A 27593-nucleotide genomic window follows, 5' to 3' on the forward strand; every position below is an offset into this window, starting at 1 on the left:
CCTGGCAATCAACCTGGAGGCAGCAAGGACTTGGGGTGCAGGTCAGGGGGCAGATCTCGAAGAGTACGTGGACCAGCCTTCAAGGCTTCACACATTGTCTCCAGGCAAAGGGAAGCTGTTTTCCTCTGTCCAATGAGAGGGGCCTGCTTCTGCTGGCCTGGAGAACTAAGGAGAACTGGGGGCTGAGGATTCTCAGGCTCTTCCAATCAATGTCCCTATCCCAAGTCCCAGGGTCCCACTCTGTCACTTTTAGGGCCATGAATTTGCCGCAGGAGACCTAAGGCTGCACATTCAGTGTCTTTCACAGCTCTGCCTCTATGATTATCAGATCCCGGGGCTGATTTTCAGCACATTTTGTGCCATGGATGCAGGAGATGAGCGTTAAGGGCTGTCACAGAGGCCCCCTGGCTTTCCCAGCGTGCTCTAAGTTGGCAGTAAACTGTCCCACACATTTTTTTTTTAAATCAAGTATTACAAGTCCATCAAAAGCAGCCAGAACCTACCACAATCCTTACCATTGTAATTACCCCATTTCACCAATCAAGAGCCACAACCCATGCGTATTCCAGTGGTTCCCAAACTTTGGTGCATATAAGAATCACCTGGTAAACTTTAAAAACTGCTGACACCTGGTTTCCACCTACAGACAGTTTGATTTAATTGGTACAGGGTGGGGCCCAAGCGTGGGATTATCTGAAAGATCCCCACATGATTTTAACGTGCAGTAGTTTGGAAACTACGGGCGTATCCCAGTCCCTCGACCTGCACCTCCACCGCAGTGCAGGTGAAAGCGTTAGTGCCACCACTGCATGTTGGGTTGTTCCCAATCCACTCACTACCAGAACCGGGGCCTAGTGCCTTCAGACCAGTGGGCTATTCAACTTCCAAATCCCATTCTGAGGATCTGATCTCTAGGACCTCACTTGGAACTGTCTCTGCCCAGAATCTCTAGAAAACAGAGGCTGAGCAAAAGGTTATATGTTAAGACTTTATTGAGAAGCAGGATTCCAGGGAAGCAGAACTGAAGATAAGAAAGAGTCAGGGGAAGAGGGAGGGCAAACATAAGGAGGTGTGTTACCAAGTTGGTCATGGCTCCACAGGAAACTGATTGCTCCGTCCTGCAGAGAGACCATGACCTATCCTCAGACAGTCCCTCCCAGGGGAAGAAGGGAGACAGATTGCCCCTCCAGCTCCCATCTTCCGTTGGTCCTGGCGTGCCAGTTGCCATTTCTGATGTGTCTGTATGGGCACCAGTGGGTCTCATGGTACCTTGCATCTCAGAAGGTGAGAGGCAAGAGACATGTGGCATGGCGTGTGGGAGAGGCGCTGTGACTATTGCTGTGGGACACACCACCCTAAAACTCAATGACTTAGAGCAACAATCATTCCATTTGCTCACAATACCATAGGTAAGCATCTTGGGCTGGGTACAGTGGAGTGGTTCTTCCCTTGGTCTTGCCAGGGGTTACTCCATAACCATAGGCATCCGGTGGCTCACCTGGGGCCCACCTAGGGCTGAATGGTCCTAGACGACTACACTCACACGTCCAGCTGCTTGCCGATGGCAGGGCCTCTCTCTGTACATGGTCATTCACCCTCAAGCGGGCCGGCCTGGGCTTCCCGATGTGGCAGGATTGTGTTCTAAGAAGGGGAGACAAGAGGCTGCAAGGTCTCTTGGGGCTGAGGCTCAGAAGTCACACAGGTCCTTCCTTCCTATTACTCAAAGAAGCCGTGAGAGCAGCCCAGATTCAAGGAAGGGGAGATAGGCCTCTTGATGGGAAGGACAGGACAGGCACACAGCAATGGGCATGCGCACGGCAGTGGAAGGGATCATTGCCTCCCTCTTTATAAAGGGTGCACCGCGAGCGTTGTCCCTTCAAGCCTGCCACCGGCCCCGGGCCCAGGGCAATGTGGAGGCACACTGACAGAACAGCACAAGTTGTAGTTAGAGCCACTCCAACTCCAGCCCAAATCCAAGGAGAAGGTGTGGATCTGGTTGGCTAGTACCTGAATCTCTATCTTAGAGAGTAATGTGGCAATGTCTAATAAAGTTGAAGACTTGCCTACACTACAACATCAAAATTCCATTTCTAGAAATTCTCACAGGTATTCACAAGGAGGCCAAATATATTTACAGTAGCATTGCTTGAAATAGCAAAACATTAGAACAACCTAAAAGCCTATCAACAAGGGAATGGATAAATGAACTCTGATATATTCATTCAGTGGGATACTATACGATAACTAAAATGATATAGGTGTGTCAACACAAATAAATGCCAGAAATACAATGGTGAATGCAAAAAAAGTTGAAGGAGTATTGATATAGTTTGAGCAAATCTTTAAAAATACAAAAATGATACCTTATATTGTTTAAGTATGCAAATGTACATAGAAAAATAGAAAAACACGTATGGGAGAGATACTCTCAACCTCAGGAAAGTGGTTATCTCCAGGGCAGAGGAAAAGGATGCGGGGGTGGGGAGGATGTCAAAACTCTGCCACATTTTGTTTATTAAAACAAAAGTCACCTGAAGTAAATATACAAATGAGAACTTTTGTTATATGTGGGCCTTGGGTTCATGGATTTTTGTACTATTTTCTATACATATTGTGCATTTGAAATATAAATATAAATAAAAGCAAATATTCTTAAAAGACACCAAGAGACTTCAATTCTGGCCTGGGTTCAAGTTCTAAACTTGCCCTTTGATAGAACTAAGTCTGGAGATACACACCAAAATGTAAATGGTGATTTTCTCTGGGTGATGGGATTTTAGATTACCTTTATTTCCTTAATTTTCATTGCATTTTTTTAGTATTATTTATATTTTTTATTATCAGAAAAAAGTAAGACATTAAAGGAAAAAAAACTTGTTCTTTGGCCTTAGACAAATCACTAAACTTTAAAGCCACATTATGCCTCACAAGAAAAAAAAATGGAGGGACACACTACAAAACACCTAACCAGTACTCAAAACTGTCAAGGTCATAAAAGAGAAAGAAAAGTGGGAAACTGTCATAGACCAGAGGAGACTAGGGAGACATAAGAACCAAACACAACGTGATTTCCTGCCTCGGATTCTGGGACAGAAAAAGGACACTAGTTGAAGAACTCTTGAAATCTGAATAAAGTCTGGAATTTAGCTAACATCGATGCGCCAGTGTTGGTTTCTTAGTTTTGACATGGGTACCATGGTTATGTAAGGTGTTAACAGTGGGAGAAACTGGGTGAAGGCTATACGAGAACTTTGTGTACTATCTTTGCAACTTTCTTGTAAATCTAAATTTGTTCCTAAATAAAACATTTATGCAAAAAACCTATTTCCCTTCAAGTCAGGAAGAGTGGTAGGATGACCTCAGGATGCTAATCAGCACTGGAAAAAAACAAAAAGAAATAAAACATATTAGGATCAAAAAGGAGAAACTAAAACTGGTATTATTTGATATGATTGTTTACACAAAAAATTCAAAAAGACAGGCAAACTCTTAGAACTAATAATGCTTCAGTCAACTGTTATCAACACACACACAGACACACACACACAGGTAATTAGAAAATGTAGATATTCTTAAAGATACCATTACAATAGCAATAAAAACTATAAGTTATCTTGGAATAAATCTAACATACAATGTGCAATATCTTTATAAAGAAACACAATTTTATATAGAAAGATATAAAGGAGAAATGGAATAAATGGAAGGTGCACCATGTTCATGGAAGAAAAAATGTTATATCATAAAGATGTCACTTTCCGACCAATTGATGTATAACTTAGTCAAATTATCATCAAAATCCCATCAGAGTTTTTCATGGGGTATTTCCAGAGTAGTTCATTTCCACCAAGGGATGGGCCACAGGAAAATCTCCACAGAGCAATGACCCGTGAGGACAGTCTAATCTCTTCTTTGCCACCATCCCAGGGTGATGGGGTCTGGGTCTCAGTCCCCGTTCACCCCAATAAGGTGATGAGCAGGGGAGTCTCGAGTCGAACCCATGACTGTGTATTTCAACATCGGCTGAGTTCTGCGTTTTTGAAAGAGGAGCAATGGAGAAAATTGGTTCCTGCTATTTCTATTGCTCAGGAACCAAAGCCTCTTCAACCCTTGGATCTGGCCAGCTAGGACATAATAAATAACCCCACCAGTGGAAAAAATGCCTTCATTTCATTCCACGAGTTTATAAATCAGTGTGTTACTCAGTTATCCCCTGACTTCATCTAATATTTTTCTCCATCACTCCACCATTGGGGATAGTGTCCTGCAGGAAAAACTTACATTCTAAAATGTGCATTTCGTCTTCTTCCAATACGGAAAAGCAGGCTCAGTGGAGGAAGAGGGAGCAGCCACTGCCAGCTTTCTGCTTGGAAACATGCCATGGAAAGGCATCCAGGAAGACTCCCGTTGGAAGACGACTCTATCAGGCCGGATCAGGAGTTTACGGCCTGCAGCTCATGCAGGAGACTCCAGTGACCCTCCAGGAGAGAAGCTGGCCCCTTCCCCTGACAGTGTCTGTTCCTCCAGTCTGTGAAGCTCTGTGACACGGCTCAGGTCAAAAGATGAACCCCTACAACTGCACACCTGTGTACATGGGACCTCATAGTTTGCAAACCATTTTGTCTCCTTTGATCCACAGAACAACCCTGTGACTACTGCCATTTGAAAAATGAGGAATGTGGCGGTTTACAGAAGGGGAAGCAAAGCCAGACTTCAGATTCACAGCTAGTAAGCAAACAAGCCAGAACTCATGCCCAGATTAAAAATAAATAAAAAACTGTCCTTACTCCTCTGTCTCCACACCCCGAGCATCGGTGCTTTCTGGGCGTTCTCCCCGCAGTCCCCACCTGCCTCAAACTCTTCAAGCTGTGGTTTGGTCAAGACGCCCCCCAGTGGCCGTTTTACTCATCTGAAGGCAGAGAGAGGCCTGTGGTGAGTCCACAGGCAAGACCGAGGGAGGGGCTTTGGTAACTTAATCACCGTGCCCCTACTAATAAGAATGGCAGTTTCTCCAAACAAGGAATTTTATTATTTTATTTTATTTTTATTGGAGTATAGTTGCTTTACAATATTGTGTTAGTTTCTGCAGTACAGCAAAGTGAATCAGCTATACGTATACATATATCCTCTCTTTTTTGGATTTCCTTCCCATTTAGGTCACCACAGAGCACTGAGTTCCCTGTGCTATACAGCAGGTCCTCATTAGTTATCTGGTTTATACACAGTATCAATAGTGTATATATGTCAGTCCCAATCTCCCAATTCATCCCACCACCCCCCTTCCCCCTTGGTATCCATACGTGTGTTCTCTACGTCTGTATCTCTATTTCTGCATATTACTCAGCCATAAAAAGGAACAAAATTGGGTCATTTGTAGAGACATGGATGGACCTAGAGACTGTCATACAGAGTGAAGTAAGTCAGAAAGAGAAAAACAAATATCGTATATTAACGCATATATGTGGAATCTGAAAAAAATCTGTATAGACGATCTTATTTACAAACAAGGAATTTTAAAGGGCAGCCGGCGACACCTTCTCTGCGTGCTGGGCGGTCCTCCTAGAGCCGCGCGCAGAGCCGGCACCTGACCATCCCACTGCTGCCACCTTGTGGCCGAGAAAAAGAGCGCCCGCCCATTTCCCCTCGGAATCCCATCAAGGAAGGAAGCTGAAAGCTGGGACCAGCCCGACCTCCTTCTTCTGTCCTTCTCCTGCTCCCCTGGCAACCCCCATCCTCTGAAGCCTTAGTGCCAGGGCTGCTTAGGAGCTGGTATAAACCTCGGTGGGTAGCTGCAGGGCTTCCTCAGGCCAGGGGCTGCCCAGCTCCTGCCAAACCACGGTGGTGGTCACAGGGCCCTCTAGGTGGCACCTGCTGCCCAAGGCAGTAACCAGCACGCATGGCACTCGCCAAACAACTGACAGATGAAACAAGGATTTGCTCATAAAAATAGGCCTGAACCGGACACCTGAACACCGGGTCCGCTTGGGGCCCTGTGTCTGCTGCCGCAAGCTGTGAGCATCAGAAGGCGGGCAGAGGACACTCTGCTGGAAATAGAGATTGTGGCAGACGGCTTCCGGTGATAGCTACTGAGGCAAGTTCAGAGGCAGAAATCAACGGGGGACTTGTTCCCATGTCAGCAAGAAAACACCTCAGATTCTCGGGAGACACTGATAAGCAATAGGAAAGGGGTGCCCTTATGACACCTGTTTGCACACCCTTCTAGTGGAGGCATCTAAATCTGGAGAGTCTATTGCTGTTTTAAGATGTGGTGTGCAGTGATTTCAGTTCAAGGGTTTCTTTGTTTGTTTGTTTAATATTCCTAACAGTCATCATCCGTGTAGCTGTGATTTGCTTACTAAGGATTTAAGGCGGTCCTATGTCAAAGCACCGTGACGCCCCATTACACTTCGGTAGCTGAGGGTCCTGAAGCAGATCATTTGATCTCTTGCCCTCTGTTTCCCCACCTATAAAATGAAAAGATTGAACAAATCCGTATTTCTCAAAATATGGTTTGTGAACATACGTGCCTGAGAATCACTTGGTTTTATTAAAGACCCAGTCGCTTCTCTGGCGTCTGGGGATCTGCATTTTAATCCATTCTTCAGGTAATTCTTATGCACGAGTGTTTGAGAATCACTAAACAAGGTGACGTGGGGTCTAAGATTTACTGAGACCTACATGCACCAGGTACTGGCAAGAGAAGATCCTTTCCCTCAAAGAGCCCACAGTCCTGTTGGGAACAGAGAGGAGTGAACAAAGGGTACGGCAAATGACAACAGATGCCGTGAGGAAAGAGGAGAGTGGGTGACTGCCTGGGTCATCGTCCCTCAGGGCTTCATGGGGGAGGTGACGCTGGAGTTGTCTGGAAAGATGGGGTCATCGGTGCAGAGAACGTGCTGCTGACAGAGGTCAGGAGGGGTGCCGCAAGCCTCGACAGCAGCATGGGGCTTTCCGCCCCGTCCTAGGACGGGAACTGTTAGAGATCCGACGCCCACCCCTAGGGTGAGGCCAGCATCTGTAAGAGGAGAGGAACACGCTAAGGATTAGCCTGACGTTTTCATTTGATCCAAAAATGGATCCAAAGCTCTGGTAATCTCATCCTCTCCTTCCAAATCAGTAGGAGGTCAGGTCCTCACTGAGGGAATGCCCAGGGCAGGGCCGGCACTGTGTCCATCACGGCACACACGTGGGAGGTCCGTGGGAGCGTCCACAAAAGCAGGCCTAGGGTTCTGTGTCAGCACATTACTGTCTTAATAAAGGATATTTAAAAAACAATAATCCTTTTCCTCCTTGTTTCTCTTTTTCCTGTGCCTCTTTTCCTGTCAATTTCCTTGACTATCTAATATTTAAAACTTTATTTTCTGTAGCTTTTGGAAGGATGTATAAAAAAATCAACCCCATCTTTATTCACCTGCTACATGGGATCCGATCCATGTTCTTAAATCTGCCCTCTACACCTCAGCATGGGTTCCGTCCAGGCCTTCGTGCCCAGATGGCCAGCGTCCTGGTCTCCTCAGCCTGGTGGCCTTGGGCATACCCTGAGGAGGAGCAAAGCACTTTCCCATCCATACCCTGCTAGTGCTGTGCGGAGGCTGCCCCATGGGCTCACGAGAGCTGATTCTCAGTTTTCAGGAACTTTATGAGCCAGTTGTTAAATACAGACATTGTTAAAAATTAAATTATACACATTACAGTTAAGTAAGTTATGTTAAAGCCAAGAGTGATTGATGCTCAAAACTTATCACTCCCCAATTATTTTACCACCTTATACTATTATCTATGCTCTTGGGGTTATTTATACCTGTTGTATCTGAATAGTGGAAATACTGTATAACGAGGAGCCACTGCACATGTCTTGCCAACTCTGAGTTCAATGGCATCACACTGTTAGCTTGAAACTGATCATGGTGAAAATATTTATGCCATGGAAATCAGCATATGCTAGACACCAGGGCTTGATTTATTGTTTTGCTGATTGTCTAAACTTAAGAAGGTAATGCAAAATATTAATAGTGAGGATTAAACTCAAAAGCATGTCCTATATATGGCTGTTACATTGCAAATAGCACAAAAATTTGAGGGAATATTCTCTCCATATTTGAAGGCTACTATCTGATTTAGGAAAAAAGTCATTGCTGTCACTGATAAACAAGCAAAGTTCCAACCTGTCTTTGTGGCTTTGGTTTTGTGTTATTTGTTAACACACAAGAAAATATCACTGACTGCTCCTTCAGCAACTGCAACCAGGTACAGGTACAAGAATTCAGCCAAAATCAACAAAAACATCCTGTGAGAATCAACTGGCTGCAGGGGATTTATAACAGAGCGTTGTAGATTTTGTTATTATGTGTAAATTGTGTGCTACACATCCTTTATGTTAGCAATATTTATAACACACTTGTGTACGTATGTATATGCACACATTATATTTTCCATAGAGTCCATGTTTGAACATTTACCAGGGCACCAGGAATCTTCTCTGGGCGTCACATCTGTGGAATACAACTCACATGCATCAAGGCAACAAAAGCTTTGGTTGGTTTTAATCGCCGTGGTGGTCACCGGAAAGAGCACTCGATTGAGGTCCCTGAAGACCCAGGTTCTCACCTTGACACTGCCCCTCACTAGCCACCTGCCGTTGGCCAAGTCACTCAGCCTATGTCCACATCTCAGTTCCCTCAGGTGCAAAGATAGGTGCATTGCACGGTATGAACGGTGAAGTCCAGTCCAGCTCTCAACTGTTACGATTTATGACTGTGTGAGAAAAGGATGAGTCTGAAATTGCAGGGCTGCAATCCGGGAGATGTTGGTAGTACAAACCCAAGGATTCCCAGCTCTACGCTTGAGTGTACAATGTCATCTGTAACGTCACAGGTGTGTTTAAAATGTCCTCATGTTGTTTCGTTACTATACTTTCAATAGGAATGACATGAAATCCAGCCAAAGGGGAGGAGAGAAGCCTTACCCATAAAGAATGTCTGTCTAGGCCTGTCACTTTGAGATGAAATAGCATAAATCTGCCTGAGGAGATGGGAGTGAGAAAAATGTATTAAATATGCTCCTCAGGCAAAGGCACTACTGTCCTAACTGTCCCTCTCCCCACAGAGTGCAGGTAGCTCAGGACACAAAGGGTGATGGCCCACAAAATATAATAATCAAATAGAGATCACTTCATAGCTCCTACTGTGCCTTTGTAACCTTCACGATGCTGGGCAGGAAATGGTTAAGCAGGGACCGTCCTGAGCAGGGCAGCCAACAGCAGGGGAAGGCCACCGATTAATTACACTACACAGGAAGTCGGGCCTCCTTCTCTCTGCCCAATGGGGAAATCCATTTTCAATTCTGACCTCAATGAGGAAGTTACTCTTCCTGCCAAAAGGGGTGGAATACAACCTTCCCCATCCCTGTGGCACAGCAGAACCGGAAGACAGAAGGCAGGCGGAGAGAAACAGCACGGAAGCCGAACAAACCCGGGAGAGACAGAGCAGGGGGTCGATGGACACACCCCCGCTTAGTAGTACAAGGATGAGACGACCCTTAACGCTCACTCACTGAAGCAGGGGACGAGGCTGGGAGATGAGAAAATGCTCCCAGGTGTGAAACAGGAATAGCAGGAGACTCAGGAGAAGGTCAGCAGAGCATAGAAGAGTCTAGACACGCCAGACCACATCGCCTATAGGTGCCTGAGCGGAGAGTAAATGGAAGGCAGACCAGAAGTCCACTGGATACTTTTATTATAGTATATGTATTTAAACTAATGTATGATTTTAAAAAATATATAGGTCTTATCCAATTTTTCTGTCTTTATAAAATCCCCAGTTGAAGAACCCCTCTGGAAAGTGTTTCCGGTTGACAGCTGGCCCAGGAGGATCCTGACCTCAGGGTTAAAGTCCAGGATCTGATGCTTAGGGTGAGAAGAACCAGGTCAAGCAGCCCTCTCCCCTCGCACTTAGTGCAATGAGAGCTTCTGTTTCCATCTAGGTGTCCAGTACGTTTACATGATCACATGCTCTATTGCCTAAGGTCCCACCAGGAAAACAGAAAGGCTGCCGGAGAAGCTGCCTGAGTCAGAGAGATGGGGAAGGAAATACCTTCCCCCATGTTCCCATTGGCTGAACTCAGCCAGGGTCCGGTCCCCTCCCATCCAAGGCAGAGCAGGGAAAGTGAAGGAACAGGCCCAGAGCTGGCACACATAGGATCATTTCATCCTGGAAGTAACTCCACGAGTCGCTATTACAATCTCCATGTCATGGATGGAGGAACCCAGCCTCAGAGACAGTGAAAACCAACACAGCCAATAGCAGTGTAAGTGGTGGAGCTGAGACAGAAGCTCAGACCTCCCATCTGTCCACCCACACTCTGTCCACTCTCCTTATTTGCTCCTGCACTAGTGTGGGACTTAGGGCTGCCTATTGAGCCACATGGCACTTCCCAGCTACCCACAGTAGTGGTCCTTAACCTCCAGCTCTTTCCTGGGCCAGGATGCACAGTCAGGGCACCACATGGTGCTCTGGCATGAGGGGAGACCACTGTGTGCCAGGACTGCCATCCTGGGCGGGGAACTCATGGAGGGTCTTGCCCAACCTCCCTGAGGCTCCATGAAAGGACTCTGTGTGCTCTTCAGAAGGCAGAGCAATGGGCCAGCACGTAGGCTGTGCCAGCTAATTATCTAGCCCTCCTTCAGCTCCCTGGAAGCCCAGGCCCGGCTGGACGGGTGGGCGTTCCGTGTTTCTGATGTCAGATGGCCTGGTTCCATCTCTCACTGGGGCTGGTATTTGGTTGATTCTTTGGGCTCCCATTTGGATCATAAAACACAAACATCTGCTGGGGTTCTGGTTGGCCCGTGGCAGACTTCAGAGTGGAGAGGGATGGAGAAAAGGTGAGGAAGGGAGAAGGGACTCGGGGAGGGAGGATGAGAGCAGCCTTTCCCGAGGAGTTCATTAGCTACCGTGTGATGGAGAGGCTTTATCAAGCCAGTGCTCTGATCAGCCCCGGAGGAAGGGAAAGGCAAAAGAGAAGATGAATTTTCATGGAGTTTCACTGGAAAGCCTGGGGTAGAGTCTGCGCATGCTTTTCCTCAACTGCTTTGCTTCCTCCAGCTGTTCCTTTTCTCACCAGTTGGCTATTATTTTCTAACGCATTTTGATAATTACTTTATCAATCAAGAAAGATAAACAAAAGCCTAAAAATGTATCCCAGGGAATGAGCTCCTGAGCTAACCAATCTTCAGTACTATGATTTTTATGTCTTTTTTTTTTTTTTTTTTTTAACAGACATTCTTGGGAAACAGTTTAAGGGCTCGGTGCCTCATTCATCGGTGGTTCTGTAGAAGATATTTGCCACCCTCTGCCCCCCTGGCACTGATCCAGAGGGCCAAAGAAATTCAGTGAGTTAAGGAAATGCTACCCAAGCAAAATAAACACCCTAAAAAGACTCACCTACAGTCTTATCCTTATTAGAATGGCTCTTTACCTTTGACTGGCTTATTAAATCAACAGAGTATTGGGTCAAGAGAGAGAGCACGTCACGAGCCACTTCTAAAAGGTAAAACGCAGGGAGTTTGTATCACTGCAACTGTTTAGGAAGAAAAAGTGTCAGTTACTCAGTGAATAAAACTCATCTTTCAGAAGCCAAAATGCTGTCTAGATGTGCCCTGTGTGGGACTGGACGTAAGTCCAGTCCATCAGCCTCAAGCGTGTATCACGGAGGGGCCCAGCTGGGCCTGGCTTAGCGAGAGCCCTGGGAGAAACCCAGGAGCCCCGCACTGGGGAGGGGACGGGGACTCAACTTCCGCCTCCGTCCTAAATCCATGACTTCGGGATGAAAAAGTCACTGGGGGCAAAGCACCCTTGTGACCAATTGGAAAGGCTTGTGCGGTCTTCCCCATCCCACACCCCCCCGTCCCGGGTGCCCTTAACTTTGTGCCCTGCCAGGAAGGGGCCTGGGTTTTCTCTCCTATCAAGAACAGCACAGGACTAACACCTTCAGTGATCATTCCTGACAATCCTTAGCAGGTACCATAGGGATATCAGACCTGAAGGAAACCATTCAATTTATAGCTGCTCACGTAAAAGCCATCAGGAGAATCATGAAATGATTCTCCATATGGTGCCCTGAAGCTTCCAAAAACTATACGAGAAAGAGGCTTGGAAGGAATTCTTTCCTTTTCGGAGACAAGAAGGGTCGAAGCCAAGCATCCGTGGAACCAGGGAAAGACACTCCTCCTTGACACTCACCCCCACTGCGTCCCCAGGGGTGGCCTGGAAGATCGTCTGTGACTCGGCCCTGCACCCGGGGTCACCGACATGGGCTTGTTAGGCTTTTCCATTAACCAAGCTTATGTTTTCTAGTGTAAATGAACTCTACAGTTACATTGTGTGGAAGCTTCGGGACGTGGTTTGCCAAATGGAAAAACATTTGGAGGTTGGGAAAATATCTTGCACATAAATTACTGACGGCACAGAGGATCTAAAAGAGGGATGAAATCAGAAGCCAAGGAAAAGCCGGGAAGGTGCCAAAGTAAAAAACGGAGAGACAGAGACAGGGAAAGCGATGTAATGATTTCTCTTAATGACCTGCCTTCAGACCGAAGAGGCGAGTTTCTAAGCCATGTTTGAGCCTCATAAAAGCCATGTGCCTGCGTATTGGGAAATCTCCTTTAAATGGCAAGATCAAGCCCCCATTTTACATCCTTTCTGAGTGGAGCTCTCCGTTGATTATGTTAAGTGCTGGCCACCGGTAAGAAACACAAAAAGGTCATTGTCCTGGACTGTGGCAAAGGCCAGTTACACACTTGTTAATTTCCTGATTTATGACACTGAGGAGATGGAACTGAGGGCAAGGCTTCCTCTGTCTCTCCCTCCCTCTGTCTCTGTCTCTCTCCGTCTTTGTTTCTCTCTCTCTCTCTCTCTCTCTCTCTCTCTCTCTCTCGCTGTCTCTCTTTTGGTGGTGCTGGTGGAAACTATTAAAACAGAGGCAGATCAGGAAGTTTGTGATAAAGAGAAGCCAGGCTCTCGTCTGACATACAATCTCTCTTGGCTTCAGTAAACTTGCTCCTTCAAGGCCTGCCATCAACAGAGTCGGGCTCACGTTTCACCACTAAATCTGAGTCAACAATCTCTAATCTGGACACTGGGTTCGGAATCCAGGCTCAGGTTGCACTTGGAAGCTGACAGCAGGGACGAGAGCAGAGAAAAATACGGCCTTTGTTTCTGGTTTGCTCGTCCCCACTGAGCTGAGCTGAGGTCATGTGTCGTTTTCTGTCATCAACAAGATAAAAGTTTGCACCTCTCTGGCCCTGAAATGGCTCTCCTGCCATTTATATTAAGGCCAAGAAGCTCTCTGCCCCAGGATTGGAGGGCCAAGTTTGTGGAGAGCTGAGATTTGGAGTCCTTTTCATCTTTCTGACATGTGATACCGTGACATAGGCAGCTCTTGCTGGGTTGCTATGCAGATATACAATTTCTGAAAAGTTACACCCGGAAAATGAAAACCTCGGGCTGGATTAGCATTTCACAAAGAACAGGGATAAAATGTGTAGCAGTTAGGCTAAAAAGCTAAAAAAAAAAAAAAAAGTGAATTAAAGTTTCATGAAAACAAACTCTTTTTTAAAGGATCAATATGTATAAAAGTATCTTATTGCATTCCTGGCCTTTGGTCCTGAGCCCTAATCCAGCTACCGTACGTGAAGGGGATACCTGAGGCAAATGGCCGAGACCGGGAAGGCAGGTCTCGGTGTGGGCTGGGGGCTTGGGTGCTGAGAGCACGCAATCCAAAAGGCCCCGCCTGGGTGCTGTTGTTTTATGAAACTCTTCTTTCCCTGTCTATAATTGTTTTCATTGTTTTTATGTTGTGCTCATCTTTCCCTTTTGTTTAAGTAAACCTAGAAAGAAGGGGGAAAGAATACCGCATAGTCTAAAGCTTGTGGCTAAATATGCTTCTGCATTGACCTTCCCTTTCTTGATCAAGGTCAGGAGGCACGCCTTCCAGAGCTCACTCCCTCCACCACCAGCCTTTCCTAAACAAATTTTTTTTTCAATTATTTCCAATACCAGAAATTATCTTAGATGGAGCATTTAAATGGAATGTGAGGTGTTTGCATGAGAAGCAGGAGAGGGGAAATGATGAGGGGTTTTCCTTGTTCTCCCCGACCAGCTGAGGCTTCCCGAGCCGGCCTTATCCACACAGCCGGGCAGGTGGCGGCCCCTCTCTGCTGCTCAGAGGCTCTGGAGGGGAACCCAGAGCAGGAAGTGGGGAAGGGGGTTTCGAAGACACAGAGGGTCTGGAGCAGATTCGAGGGACTTGACTGATCCTGTTCCCACAGGGAGGGGAGGAAGGCGGCCGGGATCTACACGCCTAGCAACTCAGTCCTTCGACACTGAGCGCACTGCGTGCCCGGTGCCCGAAGGGAATGCAAAGATGAATTAGCCCTGGTGCTTGCTCCCAGGCTGTTAGAGGAAAGCACGGCAGTGGAAATAAGCACCCTAAAGAGCTTTGGAGTGAATCCCCTTGCGCATTCTTCTTTGTTACATTATGAGGCCGGCAGTATTTGCAAAGAAGAGTTCTCATTCAGGACAGGAATTGATGGGAGGTTAGGTGAAGGAGATACGGGCAACTGACTTTTTCTATAACTCAGGAGATGGGAACCATTTCTGTGCTCATCCACATCACTTCCAGGGTTGATGCTCCAGTCACTCTCAAAGATGAGATGACACATGTGAACGTGTAAGAGTTGGCGTCCCTCGAGGTACTCGATTAAATGCGCTTCCGTTCATGCATTCAGGCATCCACGCACCCACAAGAGGGAAGCGGAAACGTGAGCGTGCTGGTGAGGGAAGGGCTAGGTATCTGAACGCCCAGATGCAGGAGCGCGCTCTGCCCTCACTTAGCCTCTGTGTGCTCAGCTTCCTCATCTATAAAATGGGAATAATCATAGTAATCACCTCACAGCGTTGTTGTGAGGCATAAATAAAATAATGCAACCAAAACGGCATTTAGTACACATTGGATAAATGTCGTTAAGATTAGCATTCCCTCTTGGAGGGGTTCACGTCTGCTGGTTTGGCCCAGCCCTGCAGGTGAGGAATGGGTGAGGAAAGAGAACGTGATTTGTTCCCAGAGATCTGGAAGCAGGCTGGAATGACATCATCAGGCCCATGTCCCATTGGCTAATTCAAATTCATACTGAGTTGTGACCTGAGTTGACACTGGTATTTCTGCTGCTGTGGTGCCATCAAAGAGCATTGCATATGGGGACTGAGGGTCCAAATCTTGGCTCTCTGACTTATTAGCTGAGTGACCTGAGCAGATCGCTTAACCTTCCCGGACTGTATCTTCCTCATCCAGAAATGAGGATCGCACGGCCTGTATAGCATGTGGTTTAATAAGAATTGCCTGAGACGGTCTGTGTGACTGACCGGTATGGTGTCTGGCATGTGGGGACTTTCAACATTTCCGTCCATTCATTCGGTCAGCTAGTTGACCCTGGATCCAGTGGCCCAGCTCCAGAGTGACTGTGAGGCTTGGCTGTAGCTCCCTGCCCTCTGGGCAGAGGGAGGAGTCCTGTGTGGCCCGGGCAGGCCCCCTGCTGCTCTTCTTTGACACCCCTTCACCCATCCAAACAAGTGCCGCAGGAGAAAGCCCAGCTTACAGCTCCCCAAATCAGAATAAGGGGAAATGGAAAACAGCCCCTGGCCCACATGCCCCCTTTCTTCCTGCCCCAGGAATCTAACACAGGACCAGTCTGCCTCTCTCTCCTCTCCTCTGAGCTGTTGACACAGGCCCCCTTCCCATCTCCTTCAAACTTTCCCTACGGAATCATTCATTGACTGTTCCGTTTCTGGTGATGTGCAAAACCAGGCATCAAAAAAAGTAGATTATTTTTTCCTCTCCAAACACAATATAAAGGTCAAAGATGTCTCCAGCTCATGGTTTAGGCACCAAGTAAATAACCCAAACTCTCCCTGAACCGCCAGGCGTCCTGGGCCCTGGTGAGATCATGCTTAGCATGAGCAACGGGGAGGGTGGCCACTGGAGCCCACTGCTGGGTTCTGATTCTATTTGTGGACAGAAACCCCCTTCATCGTCATGCCTCAGTTTTTTCTGACTGTGAAATGGGGATGTGGTAATACCAGCACCTCCTTCACAGGGCTGCTGTGAGAATTAAATAAGCAGATGTGTGTAAAGCTGGGGCCGTGCACAGAGGAAGCAGCTAATTCATTGTGAACCAGCTGAGGCCCCTCCTTTCATGAGAAGAGCTCCATACACTGGTGGCAACTGTTCATTCCATCCACGGTTGAGAAGATAGAATAAGAGGTCCTTTCTGGGTGCTGAAGACTAACTTTCCATCTCTATGTGTGTCTGGGGCTCAAGGAATGATCTAATCTCCAAGGCTCCTCAGGGTAAAAGGTGTAACTGTCTGCGGCCTGGAGTCACCGCACAGCACAGAAGCCCAGGGCAGGGCTGCGTCTTCTCCCCTTGTGTCACTCCTTGCTTTCAAAAGCAGTCTGAAGATGCGCTGAACCGGGGGCTGCTGCTGGCACCTCCTCCCTTGAGCACCAGAAACAAAATGAAACTCCGAACGCAGCCTTCCTGTGTCTGCTGGCACGACAGCTCTGGCTTCTGGGGTTCCCTGTCCTCTTCTCCCATCAGGCTGGTGGGAGAAAAGTACCTCAACTCAGCCAACATTTTCTGTTCCAAGAGCTCTTCAAAGATGCAAAATTAGGAAGACCATGGTGCCCGCCTTCGAGGGGCCCGGATGATGTGGGAAGGACCCTGTGAGAAGTGGCCTTGGTCCATTTAACCAAGAGCTGTGGGAGACGAGGAGGGGAGGGAGTCGGTGTGAGTCTCGAGTGCCTTTGCCCCCGGGCCCCAGCCCTGACATTTGGCTGTGCCTTGTGGGCAGAACCGGCCCGCACCTATAGGCCTGCTTGCAGCTCAAGTTGCCCTTCCAGTGTCAAGGGAACACCTGCAAAAAGAGGGTAGCTTTGCAAAGCTGTGAATCCAGGCTCCACACGTGCATTCATATAAACTCTGGAAACCTCCAGAGAGATCCTGCTGAGACCAAGAAGTGGTCCTTCCTTTCCACAGCCCCATCTTCCCGTTACGTGTAAGCCACTGGGGCGGGGACTGAGCTGTGTTCGTTTCCGGTCTGCCCTCAGCATCACACATGGGGCCTTGTGTTCAGTGAGGCTTTGATAACCAACAGGGAACTCATTGCCTAATTTCTCAGAAAGCAGAGTGGCCTCAGCACATCCACACACCCAGTAAGATGTGGAGGGCAGTAACCATGAACACTCAACTCTCTGGCTTAGTTTAAAATGAGGGTCACTTTAGAACAAAGCTGAATCACTGCCAGAAACTTACAGAACTGAATTACTGCCAGAAAATGACAATTCATGAAGATGTCCACAGTTTTTCTGCAGATTGGACGTGCAGCCTGGGCTCTGGCACCAACCCCCCTGGGTTTGAATCCTATTCTGCAACTCACTGGCTGCGTGATCTCGGGCGATTACTAAACTCACTGGGCTTTCCGTTCTTCACATGCAATAAAGGGGAGATATCAGGACCTTCCGGGAGTAAGTGAGGCTAATGTACATGTACTCAGCACGTGCTCGTAATTATTGACATTATTATTTCTATTTCTCTATATACAGTTTTGATAGCCCGAGAGGATTCTGTATTTCAGGGAACACTAAGATTAAGAGAAGGAAGAGAAAGAGGAAAAGGTGTGCTGTCTGATGAGATGCCACGGAATCTTTTCTTGTTGGAACAAAGGGACCTTTTGTTTCCTGAAGGGTCAACATGTTTGCTGGACAATCTTGGACTACAGACAAAAGCAAAATCAATACCCTGGGCGATTGCATCTATGGCCAAGTCCAGCTGAATAACGCTATCAGGGACTTTGCACCAGACAGCCCCAGCTGGGTGCCCGCCCCTGCATGGCCTCGGCTGGGGCTGAGGAGTTCCCATGGAGTCATAACCATAACCCCGTACCAGGAGCCTCCGAGATCCCTCAGGCTCCACGAGAGAAAGAAACCGGGTCACCAGAATCCACTCCTAGAATGGTTATATATAGAAGGTTGCTGATGGTGCCTAAGTTTTTTTATATATATATAAATTTATTTATTTATTTATTTAGTTTTTTTCTGGCTGCGTTGGGTCTTCGTTGCGGTGCACGGGCTTCTCGTTGCGGTGGCTCCTCTTGTTTCAGAGCACGGGCTCTAGGCACGTGGGCTTCAGTAGTTGTGGCACACGGGCTCAGTAGTTGTGGCACACGGGCTTAGTTGCTCTGCGGCGTGTGGGATGGTCCCAGACCAGGGCTCGAACCCGTGTCCTCTAAATTGGCAGGCAGATTCTTAACCACTGCGCTACCAGGGAAGTCCCAGTGCCTAACTTTTTAATGAACATTTGTTTTCTGACAAGCTAAACCAACTCAGTGTGGACTCTGGACAGGTCAATTCACCTTTCTAGGCTTCAGTTTTTTTCACATGTAGAACAAGAAGATTAGACTAGATCTTCATTGATTAGAACTAGGTATCAATGTACTTTCCATCTTAGAAACTTTCTGATGTTTAATTCAGGTACCAAGGCAAAACCAGATTGACCCCTGTCGTTCACAGGAGCACTCCCGACCTACAGTGAGATGATGTACTAACGGGGACCAGAGTCCACTGGGGAGGTTTGCTTCTGCTGCATGGTGCTTCCTGAGCCTTCGACCAGAACCCTTGGAGCTGAAAAAGATCAGGACTTGGAGAGCACTTGGGAAGGGACACCCCAGTCTACAGGCCTAAAAGCCCACTCCACACGCACTGTGTGTTGTCAACAATGGACACGGTGGGGAAGCAGACCCTCGAAAAGGCCAGGTGGGCTCTTGTTTGCAGAGATGCAGGTTGGGAAGGGCCAGCATCACCCTGATATTTCAACATCTTCTAAAACTTACTAGCTTTATTTAAAAAAAAATTTCCCTGGGGGAAAGAAATGAACACCTCTGTAACAAGGAAAATAACAACAATAGTCATAATAATGAGAAAAGCAAAATAAGCACATGTAAGTGCATTTTTCTTTCTTAGAGATTTATTTTTGTTTGATGAATCGGACACTGGTCAGGGAGAGAGGAGAATGCTGGGGGCCCCGCAGGGAAAGGGGCACCCAGAGGTGGGGCTTCTGCATCCTGCGTGGACAAGTTTGGTGTTAGGGTCGGTTGGTTGCTTTAATCGGTTGCTGGAAGTTTTCCTTTTGTTCACTTTTATAAATCTCTCCCCAGACTTGCGAGCTTCCCCTCCCTCCCGCCCCCTTCCCTTGCTCCCCAATTTCATTTTTAAAAAGCGAGCTCGCTCGCCAGGTGTGTCCCCAAGCTCTCACAGCTCTAATAAATAAGGAGCACCTGTAAAACAGTAGCTTGACTTGTTAAGTGACTCTGTACAAAGGAGGATATAGAAATACAGTATGTACACCGCATCCACGGCCCCGTGGTGCTTCAAGGCCAGCATGACTCTGTCTTGGCCTCGCCTGCCCACCACACCCCACCGCCCCGCGGCTGCTGGCTCAGCGGCCTGTGGGTGGGGGCACCTGGACCCCTCCAGAGGGAACAATTGCTTTATTGGAGTTAGTAAACAGATACACTGAATCACAAGGTGATTTGATTTTTTTTTTTTTTTTTTTTAGTTTTCTTCCTTTTTTTGTTTTTTTTTCTTATTTTTTCTTTTTTTTTTTTTTTTTTCTGTACTCATCAGAATGGGGTACTCCACGACTGTCTCACCAACTCAGTGCCAGTACACATGCTCTAGAGGACTTCTGGACTCGCAGCTACAACTGTACAAGTGCACACAAGAAAATCTACCCTGTTATCCTCCAACCACTGATTGAGGATCGAATTGCACATTTCTCTTAACCATGACAGGAGAAAGCAAACAGTGAAACAGAATCATGGGTGAGCTTTCTCACTTTCCCTCCTGTTTTCATTGGTTTGTCCATACCATTCTAATTATCATGAAAGGGCTCTGCGTATAGAGAGATTGCTTCACTGACTTCCTGGATCACCGAAAGCCATCAGGGTTGAAATTTCATCCAAGTCTTTCGTGACGCCCAGCAAATATTCCCCCTCGGATTATTTTACACCTTGAGGGCATTTTGGTCTTCAGTTCAACACTCTTGCTCTGTTCCCAAATGGGGCGCTATTTAAGGGAATTTAAGGAGAAAGCTGAGAAGAATAAACATTTACCGAGTTCTCTTGGCATTCAGTCTCTGAAAAACCACAGTATAAACTATTCATGCTGCTTCTTACATCTGTCAGATCGAAAATTAAAAGCCATAAAAGTGTAACACTGAAAATATGGCATTAAAAAGGATAAAGGTGGCCTTTGTAAAAATAACAAGAAAAGTATATTAGCCAATAAAATATTCTAACTCTTCATTTAAAAGTGCATCCTGGGCAGGACAGAGATGAATCTGAAGCAATGGGACTCCAGTATGATCCCTCTCCGCCGTCAAAACGTGAACAGTATAGGTCCAAAACCGTACAATGCAAATCACAATTCTTCGTGTAGCAGCAAAACCACAGCAGTTTTTAAAAAGATTAAAAAAAGATTTTTGTTTTCAAATCTGTATCATCTTCCAGCCTCACCCTCTGAGCCTTGAAGATGGGGCAGGGAGAATACCTACGTTGGTCCTTGTGGCTTGTTGGTGTTTTGTCGTTTTTGTTTTTTTTTTTTTTTCTTTTAAACCAGGGGCAAAATCCCTAAGTTCCTCTGGGGAGAAGCAGAGATGGTGGCAGCAGGAAGGCTGGGCCCGCTTGGTGGGTCCAAGACGTGCTGGCTTCTCTGGGCTAGAGGCCACCGAGGGAAGGCTGCTTCCTCTGAGATGCTTAATGACAGGAAGCGGCTTTATTTGCTTGAGTTTTAGCCAGAGGGGGTGGTGAGCTGACCAGCTGGTGTCACTGGATGGCGAGACATGGTTTGCTCTGCGCCCTCTCTCCATGCAAGGTACCCTGTGAGCGAGCGTTCCTAGAAAAAGAGGAAAAGGGGTTTGTTAGAATCCACTAGACCAAACTACCCCCCACCCCCCAGGCTGGGGAGAAGCCGGGCATGAGTCAGAGCAGCACACTCTCCAGCTGTCAGGTCAGACTTACAACAAGGCCCCAGAACTGGGGCGGCGCAGCCTGATTTCCACACGACTTTCATTCACGGTTCTGCGCAGGATCAGCCCTGCCAGCTTTGTGTGAGGAAATGAAACTCGAGTCGCTTTTTGGAATACCGTAATGAGCACGGAGCACCACGCCCTCACCCAAAGACTGCAGCAGCATCCTTTGCAACCCAGCAACGTTCACTCTCCACGTTACTGCACGCTTAACTGGCAGGAGGTCTTTGCAGTTGCCCAAGGGCATCCCAAAGCCAGGCAAGGTCATCGGGGGACCCTGGTGTTGCAGACCTCAAGCCTGTACCCCGTGTAACAGTCCTAGTGTCTGCTGCAAAGGAGGAAGGCCATGAGATGGACTTTTTAGCACGTGAAAAATTCCTGGGACACAGAGACCACTCTTCAGAGGTTTCCTACAGGGGCGACTGAGCTGGTAGAAGTGCCCCTCTCTGTGGGTCTTGCCTGACAAAGGTGAGCCACTCACATCGCTTCATATCCAGACCAAGCATAGGACTGGGATCCCAGGGCAGAAGGTCTGAACAGGACTGTTCACCAGGAAAGTCGGTTTCTGCAGAATGTCCACCCCAACTTTCTCCACAGACGTTGGGCTCTGCCTCTCTTACCCTTACTGGCTTATTTCATTTGCTACCAGTCTCTTGGCTTGAAACCTCCTAAGGACACTCCGTCACCCCCAGGAAGCAGCCATTCAGAAGTCGTCCAACTAAACTGTGAAGTCCCTGAGGTCTGGGGCTGTGTCTGTTTTGCTCACATCCCTACACCCGGGGACAAATGTATTCAGCTCAACACACATTTGTAAAATGAATGAGAGTCAAACAGCTCTTGTCCCCCATGTCCCAAAACGGTACTTTTTTTTCCTGCCAATAAATGGGGATGTCAGATATGTGAATGGGAAAATTTGGCTAACGTGAGGTGGTGGGAGAGGACTTGTAAACATCCTTACAACTGTTGAGATTATTCCTAGACCAGTGAACAAATAATTTCAGGTGATAGAATGTAGAACTTGAAGGGACCCCAGAGATAATATACACAGTTTCCACATTTTATAGATGAAGAAATGGAGGCCACAAAGAGAACTGGAGTGTTCAGAGTGTCTGTAGCACGAATTTAGCACAAGTGTGAGGAGGTCAAAATGCCCATTGGGAGGACTAAGTCCAAGCTTGTGCTTTGAACCCTGCTATCCAAATACTGGTGTTAATGGCAACCATAATAATGATCAGCCAAAAACAAGATTTGAAAATCTGAATGTGCATGACAGGAAATGCCTGAGTTCCCCAAATCACATTAAATCACCAGATCTGTGTGCATTTAATATGTATATTAAATAACCAAAGTGAAAATGCAAAACACCACAAATATGCAATGGGAGTGGAATTACAAGGTCATGGAAACCTTTTCATTTGGCATGGTCAGATTTGGAAATGTGGATATTTATCTCTGAATAAAGAGCTCACTTTAATTTCTTTCTTTTCTTCCCCTTCTTTCTTTCTCTCTTTCTCTCCTTCCTTCCTCTTTCTCTCTCTTTTTTCCTTCCCTCCTTCCTTCCTTCCTTCCTTCCTTCCTCCCTCCCTTTCTTTCCTTCTTTCTTTCTAAGACATAATGGTGAGAAGAGGTACAAAAACAAAAACACCAAGGGCCACCAACAAATGAGAAGTCACAAAGGATTGGGAAGAGGCCTTGGAAATGGACCCAAATGGACCCTAAGACATACTGTAGCTTCTTCTGGGCAGGATTTACTTTTGTTTAGGAAGCACAGCCTGGAACGTGCTTTGGAGGGAGGGAAACCATCCCTACCTCTGGGCTTTGGGACTAAGAGTGACCAAATCTTGTAGTCAGAGAGGACCTCTGAATCCCTTCTTTAAAAAAGGAAAAGGAAAAAAAAAAGGTGTTTAATGGTTTCTTCCAGTGACTGAGAAACACCTCCATTTTGAATTACTCACTCAAGAATGCTGCAACTGCTTTTTCAAGGGTGTAAATTTTTTCTTTAATGTAATCATGACCCCCCAAAGAGGACTATTTCTCAAATAAGTTTCCTTATACTGAAATCACCTTTGGACAAAGGCCAAACATGGACAGCATCAGCCTACTTAGAGAAAATCTCAAGGCTTTCATAAGGGACTAGGAAAACGGGATTATAATGAGAGCCATTCTGGAACCTTAACTACAGCGTTTGCCATCCCAAACACGCTAATAATCATTATTATTCTCTGGTATCTATTATTGTCTGGTAAATAATATGTGTTTTCCCCCAAAGTTCTACAGGGTGCAGCTGCACCTCACTCTATTTTTTGCAGCCCTGCTTCTGCTGTTCGGAAAGCCTCCTCACACCAAGCTTATTTCAAGAGAACGGCAAAGGGAGGATTTGTGCTGTTTCCTTCCCTCTCAACACACACTTGCCGTGTCTGGGACACCCACCCAGGCCAGATGGTGGCAGTGCAAGTCCCTCTCGGCGGTAACATTTGAGGAGGGGGTAAACTGAAGGCCCCCTCCTCTGTCCTCCTGGCTCTGGCTGGTTCAGGGCAGCCCCCATGTTGGTGACACAGGAATCAATGAAAATGAAGAACCAAGCTTGGGCATCACTTTCCTGAGAGTTATTCGTTTGCAAGGTGTGAAACTCAAAAGTGGGGAGGAAGGGACCTTGGAGTTTTAGAAAGTGATCATGGCAGGAAGTTCCAGAGCCCAAGTCCATTCCGACTCAGCCCCTGCTAAGCAGAGGCGTCTTATAGAACAGTCGGTCCTCTCTGTCTAAATTCCTTGATCTGAGTAAAGGGGAAATTTCTACAATATGTGAGACAGAGATGCAGGTTACAGCACAAACCCTACGTAGCCGTGTGACCTTGGATCTATTCCTTAACCTCCCTAAGCCTGGATTCTTCCTCTGTGAAATGAAGGCATGGGTGAGATTTTCTATTACATCTTCCATCTCTCATATTCTGGGATTGTAGGATCTTTGGACCAAAGCCATCATCAAGTATGGTGGTACACAGTCATCCATGTATAAGAAAGACTATTCATCTCTCTCTCCTGAAGTCCCAAGTTTCAGAAAGAGTCTCCTTCTTTCTATTAATCACATACACACACTCTCACCTCTGGCAGAGATTTTTGGAGTGTCCCTTAATGCAGGGGGTTCTGGGGAAGTGGTTCTACTTGTGCCTCACATTTGGGTTTTCCTCTGAATTGGGGTTTGTCTGAAGGCAGGACAACCCAGGGCCCTGCCATACGGAACATCTCACAGACACACACACACACAGACACACACACACACACACACACACACAGCCCGTCCCATGGACCACACTGCACCGTGTATGAAGACCAGCTCCACAGTGCGTGGTCTCCAGCAGGCATGTACGGTCAGCGTCTGCAGAACTCCAGGCCCAGCTGCCCCTTTTGGCCAGAAGAATAAAGTCTCTCCCTCATGGACTCAGCTGCACACCAAGTGCCCTGAACAAGCCTCTGACCACCGGCAATTTCCTTTTCCATCAGGAAAGCATTGCTAAGAATGTGACTGAGTTACTTCTCCTTTACCGCATAAGCATTGTCAGAGTGTCATAGAGAACAAAAATAGGCCTGAGTACTAATAACTTCTTTCAGTGCTGATACTGTCAACATACCATCATCCTCACCTTTTCTCCTTTGACCTTTACAGCCTAAGATGTATGCAGGTTGCATTTAAAAGGAAATTTTATAATTTCCAGGCAACCACTCCCAAAAGTAAATGTGTATCCAAAGAAAATGTCTGTCTTGTTCTACATCCCACTATAGTCCCCCCATGGCACAAGATTCCACCTCCACCAGGCAGCCTGCCTCCATTAATCTAATCTGTTTTCCAAACTTTTATTCTTCTTTGCTTCCTCAAATACCTTTGTCATTAGCATAATCAAAATCCAGTAGGTCTGTCCTGTCTTACCTGTCTAGAAGGCAAGCTCTCCAGGTCCATCATATTTATTCCCCAGAGTCCAAAATCCTGTGGCATCAACCCTACAATGTGCAAGAGATGCCCGCTGCCAGGCCGGCTTGCCTTTGTCCAGTTATCCCAGCCCTGCCCGTGATGCCACTCGGGCACATCGGCCCATCATTTACCACGGTTAAATACAGCTATTACGTGCTGGCTTCGGCCACGCTGTTTATCTGGGACAATAATGAGTCCCTGAGGACTGGACTGCTCTCAGGTAGCCACAGCTATTCTGGGACGCTCACAAGGGTAGAACCCCGTGGTCAATGAACAGAGCCGCCTGCACCAGCTGATAAGGCTGGGTGTGATGCCAGACAGTGGTCTCCGCATCAAGCCCATCCCGGAAAGGGCTACGGCTTGGTGAGGTTTTGCCAAAAAATGGTTCCCTCTCTCCTCCATCGACCATCGCTTCATGAAGAGTTCTGAAATGGCTTTTACCAAGTTGGAAACCGTTTTCATTTACGAAGTGGATGGTATCTCTTTTCTTATAGCTTGCTAATTGATGAAAGTAATTTAAAAACATCGCTTCTCTTTTCTAGCATGATTGCTAAGGGAAATAACCCACGGTGAGGAGAGGGGAGTAGGGCCAAGGGTGAGCTCCAGCACCACTGAGCTGCCCACGCCCTGGCTCTGATAAGCTAAGGCTCATATTATTTAAAAGAAAGAAAATTAAACCAAACATGAGGCCTTGCTTTTCTTTTTTATAATTTTCTCCTTCAGCAACATCTCTTATTTTACTCTTTAATCAATAAAAACCCCAACCATACAAGACCCCCTACTGAGATAACTCCATCTTTAATTTTTTGTTTTACAAATTTAAATTTTGGTTTTCTTTGCTTAGCTGGTTCTAGGAGTTAAATGGGCAGAGAGACCTGTTTATTCATATGAGTGGCCAATGCTATCTTGCTGACCTCTACAAGATCCTGGGGGACAAAGAACCCTGAGCCACAGAACCCCCTCTTGTGCACTTGCAAAAGCCTTTATCTTCACCCTGGACAATGGATCCTCTTTAGCTACCTCAAATCTTTTTTTAAAACCTGGGAGTTTAAGCTAAACAAATTACCCTGTCTCTGGTCCTTTTCTAAAAGCAGGCAGGGATTCATGACTAACTGCACACATTTTTACAAATGCACTGGAGCAAGTGGCTACATGCATTCGTGAAAGAGAAAAATAAAATGAAGAATTACATGATATAGCTAATGTTTTACAAGAAATTTGAATAAGAGCCTCGAGCCCTATGCCGCCTGGCTTTCAGGACCAAGCACTTCCTATTATGGTTTGGGAAAGTTGCAGTTTTTTCAAAGAAAGAAGTTACATTTACTGAGCACTTAATGTCAAACACTGCGCTAGGTACTTTTATATATTTATTTCACTTACAAACAAATATATTTTATATACTTATTTCATTGAAACAACAATGCTATGAAGTATTTATTACTGTCTCCATTTCACAGATGAGGAAACTTTCCCAAGAAGGTTAAGGAACTTACTTGCTCAAGTTCACCAGCTAGAAAGGGGCCAAGCTGGATTGAAGTCCAGGTCCTACAACCTCAAAGTCCATGCTCGCCTCGGAGTGCTATCCCCTAGCCCAGATTTCACCTGTCCCCTTCCTCACCCTGACAAGCAGGGGTCACAATGTCAAAGTTGACAGGGGCCTTAGAGACAAAACTCCGAGAAATTATTTGCTAAGAAATAATAATTGCATTTTCATTCAAGTCCTATCCAATACACAAACTAGCTGATGCTAGTTCATGTGCCTTCCAAAAATTCTGCCTTGGACACAAAAGTAGATGTTTATTGTACTAAGATTGAGTCTGTTATTTATTTATATAATCTGAACACAGGCAGTCTAAGTTAAAAAAAAAAAAAAAAGGAAAGAAAGAAAAGAAAAGAAAAAAAAGAACCTAGAGAAAAGAGCAGCTTTATATGGCAAGCAGCTATTGTCTATGGATCAACAGACTTTAAGATTTTAGGCTGGGTCTGGAAAAGAGGTCTGACACTTTATTTACTCTTTACAACCAGCCTTTTAGCAGAAAGAGAGAGGGAGAAAGAGAGAGAGAGAAGGGCTTCATTTCACGGAAACTTCATGTAAAAAATAAGAGCAAGCATACTGCTTCCCTGCTACCCCCCTCTAACAGCCAGGGAGAGGGTAAGTGTGCCTAATAATTGCTTTTCTGCAACCCTTCCACCCTTCCACCCCAGATGTTCAGGTACAACCTATTTCCTCTCTGAAATCAGCTGCCCGGTGTGAGGCAGTGATGCCGTGGGTAGCAAAAGTATGACTCTGGTCCTTGGCACAGGGCGTGTAACTCAAGCAGCTCTGGTCGTATCCCGTGTCCCACTGAGGGGAAAGGCAGATGAGGACTCAGGTTCTAATCCTGGCTGCGCCACTCTGTGACCTTGAGCGTTTGCTCTGTTTGTCCCAGTCCCTACTTATAAAAGTGGAACCAGACATCTTAGGAGAATTTCTGGAATCATTTCCCTAACC

The 27593-nt window shown here is 46.6% G+C and overlaps 1 protein-coding gene across 3 annotated transcripts in view; it reads right to left on the bottom strand.

Moving 5' to 3' along the window:
- Positions 1-19727: 19727 nt before the first annotated feature.
- SOBP (sine oculis binding protein homolog) overlaps positions 19728-27593 on the bottom strand; it is a 156717-nt gene continuing 148851 nt past the window's right edge. For all 3 annotated transcript variants that reach the window (XM_059941478.1, XM_059941476.1, XM_059941475.1), the window contains one exon: positions 19728-21002. The gene's annotated coding sequence lies outside the window, so the exon portion shown is untranslated. The remainder of the gene's footprint in view (positions 21003-27593) is intronic.

The sequence above is a fragment of the Balaenoptera ricei genome, chromosome 12 (assembly GCF_028023285.1).
Source record: "Balaenoptera ricei isolate mBalRic1 chromosome 12, mBalRic1.hap2, whole genome shotgun sequence".
Classification (NCBI taxonomy): Eukaryota; Metazoa; Chordata; class Mammalia; order Artiodactyla; family Balaenopteridae; genus Balaenoptera; species Balaenoptera ricei.